Source organism: Limulus polyphemus, unplaced genomic scaffold (genome assembly GCF_000517525.1).
Source record: "Limulus polyphemus unplaced genomic scaffold, Limulus_polyphemus-2.1.2 Scaffold2786, whole genome shotgun sequence".
NCBI classification, from domain to species: Eukaryota; Metazoa; Arthropoda; class Merostomata; order Xiphosura; family Limulidae; genus Limulus; species Limulus polyphemus.
Window position 1 is genome coordinate 30806 of NW_013668396.1, and position 3051 is coordinate 33856.

At 31.3% G+C, this 3051-nt stretch overlaps 1 long non-coding RNA gene across 2 annotated transcripts in view; it reads right to left on the reverse strand.

The window, feature by feature from the left end:
- Nucleotides 1-3051, reverse strand: part of LOC111087873 — a 97883-nt gene that overhangs the window by 17462 nt on the left and 77370 nt on the right. For both annotated transcript variants that reach the window (XR_002612501.1, XR_002612502.1), the window contains one exon: nt 1974-2202. This is a non-coding gene — a long non-coding RNA (uncharacterized LOC111087873). The remainder of the gene's footprint in view (nt 1-1973; nt 2203-3051) is intronic.

Sequence of the window (3051 nt, forward strand, 5' to 3'; positions counted from 1 at the left end):
CGTTGAATATTATTTATGATTTTAACTTTATACACAAGTGCCAAAATACTATAATTATACATGTACTTTTTTGTTGAAAACAAGATTTTGTCAAACAGAGAAACACCATTGAAAGGGTTTTAGATAAGTTTGTTGTTTATGCGTGTAGTATTCTGCGGCTAATTACAGTGTTTTATTTAGAATCAAGTTTTTTTTATGAAACTTTATAAAAACGTCTTCAAGGATTTTTAGGGTTAGTTGGTATCTGCAGCTGATCGTGAATTGGCTGGAGCGCCCTTTATGGATTTTATCTGCTATAATCGCAAGACATGTTTATCATAGGAAGGTGAATAATTAGAGCTATAAAAGAAAAGTTTGATATGTACTAAAGTGAAAACACATGAAATCTAGCTTTGAGCCTGTCTTTACTTTGGATCTTTTTCAAATAATGAAATTCATTTCATACATGCGAACATTTGACTTTTTAAATTTATACATTTATAGGTTGCAGATTTTTGAAAGAAGAGCAATTTTTCGTTAACGATATAATTAATATTTTTACCAATTCATCTTCACGTTAGAAATAATATAATTTCTACCGGATTCCTAAGTAAAAAAATCATCGTTAGAATTTGCACCAAACATTAATAACAGCTTTCCATAAAAGATATACAATCAGTTCTTTACAATCTTCAAATGCGAAAAGAGTGGGGAGAATTAGATGATGGATGACAAGCTAAACCGTGAGAAAAATTATCCAGGACATTAATCATCCCAAGCTTCATGTAGCCAATGATGGAACTGTACATCCTCCAACGCAGGGAATGTAAAGGAGGGACTTGATTGAATCAAATTCAAAACCGGGAGTTGATATACTTGTGTACATTAAAAACCTCTGCCGACTAGAGTAGAGATAAGTATGAGAAATTATGGATTCTTTTTACTGCTCAGTGAAACGTTTCTATTCGACATGAAACTAAGCCGTTTCACATAAAGTTTCAATTTTAGATTTGATCTTTAAGAACAAGAAAAAAAAAGGAATTTTAGTATTTTTTGAATTTGAAGTAAAATGTTTAAATTCAGTATTTAAGGCAACTAAATTGTATGAAGAAACAACAAAAATACATGTAAAAAAATAGCGCGAATTAATCAAACGAAATGTTATTGTGGTTTGAGGTTGAGATGTACTTATAATATCTATACATTTCGGAAAAAGCCAGAATACTTTTTAAGCTGTAGAAAACATAATTAGCTAATCAATATGGCCCAATGTCTTATGATTTTGTCAATAAAATAATCAAATATCTTGATCTAAATGTAATGTTTACTATTTTATTTGCGTAAGCGCAAAGATAAACAATATGCTATATTGCATAGGCCACCACAGGGATCAAACCCCGAACTTTAGCAGTATATGTCCTCAATCTTTATGCTGAACCACCGATAGGCAATTTTTACAGAAAGTAATGTTAGTGAAGTAGAAATGAATTTTAGTAGCAGTCATTTCTGCCACAAAACGAGGGGATCGAGAAGCTCTCTATATTATTTTTTATCATTACACTCATCCAGATCAAGTAGATCGCTTTCTCTTTCTTCGATACGTGAAGACAGCCGTGATATTGTCATGTTATCAAATGTTCTCTTTCTTCGATACGTGAAGACAGCCGTGATATTGTCATGTTATCAAATGAAATTACAAATGATTAAAAACCAACTTCAGTCTTGTGATGACTGCTAAAATATGAAAGCTACGTTAAAACTTTTTTAAGAGAAGTAAGTATTAAAATTGAGTCATCATCTATGATCGTTTTTTGTTTTCCATTCCGCGTTATCAGCCTCAAATAATGTATACAGTGTACAAACATAATGTTTCTTACTATCTGGCGGTGGAAAAAACTTATATTTTTTCATCTGTTTCCTCATAACGTTTAATTACTTGCATCAACTTCGTGATTTTTTTCGTTTAATATGTGTTATTTTATTTTTACTCTTACCTATTTACAGTAAGCTCCACGGATATTGCCTCAGCACTGTGAAGGTAAGGGGTGGATAGAGAGCGTTATGGTGGTGATTCATCTGCCCAGGTGGAAAATAGCAAGTATCCTGCGGCGACAGACTCCTGATTCCCTGGATTCTTTAATCACGCTTTACTCGAGGCTGAATCAGTTCTGTGTAAACATCCCCAGTGGCAGTCGATGACGAAATATTTCTTGTTTGTCTGTCCTAAAATAATAACAAAGAAAGAATATTTGAAGGATTTCTTTGTTAAAATTATATAATATTTAGTTTTAGCTCAGTATTAGATGAACCAACAAATTAAGTAGATACTTTTTTAGTTTGATGACATTAAATATTCAAGGATTTGAATTTCTGATTAGATGAATACTTATTAAATGATATATTAATAATAAGTAATAAAATTAACGATATGAATTAAGAGATAAAGAATTTAGAAACTAGAGTGATAATTTCTGTTGGTACAACAAGTGTAGACCTGCTTGTCTTGATAAGATCGGAGTGGTACCGCCTGGGTTGTTTGTAACACTGAAGTAAATTTGTCTGTCTTAGTTGTTAGACTGAAGTAAATTTGTCTGTCTTAGTTGTAAGACTGAAATAAATTTGTCTGTCTTAGTTATAAGACTGAAGTAAATTTGTCTGTCTTGGTTGTAAGAATGAAGTGAATTTGTCTGTCTTAGTTGTAAGACTGAAATAAATTTATCTGTCTTAGTTATAAGACTGAAGTAAGTTTGTCTGTCTTAGTTGTAAGACTGAAATAAATTTGTCTGTCTTAGTTGTAAGACTGAAATAAATTTGTCTGTCTGAGTTGTAAGACTGAAATAAATTTGTCTGTCTTAGTTGTAAAACTGAAGTAAATGTGTCTGTCTTAGTTGATAGAATGAAGTGAATTTGTCTGTTTTAGTTGTTAGACTGAAGTAAGTTTGTCTGTCTTAGTTGTAAAACTGAAGTAAATTTGTCTGTCTTAGTTGTAAAACTGAAGTAAATTTGTCTGTTTTAGTTGTTAGACTGAAGTAAGTTTGTCTGTCTTAGTTGTAAAACTGAAGTAAATTTGTC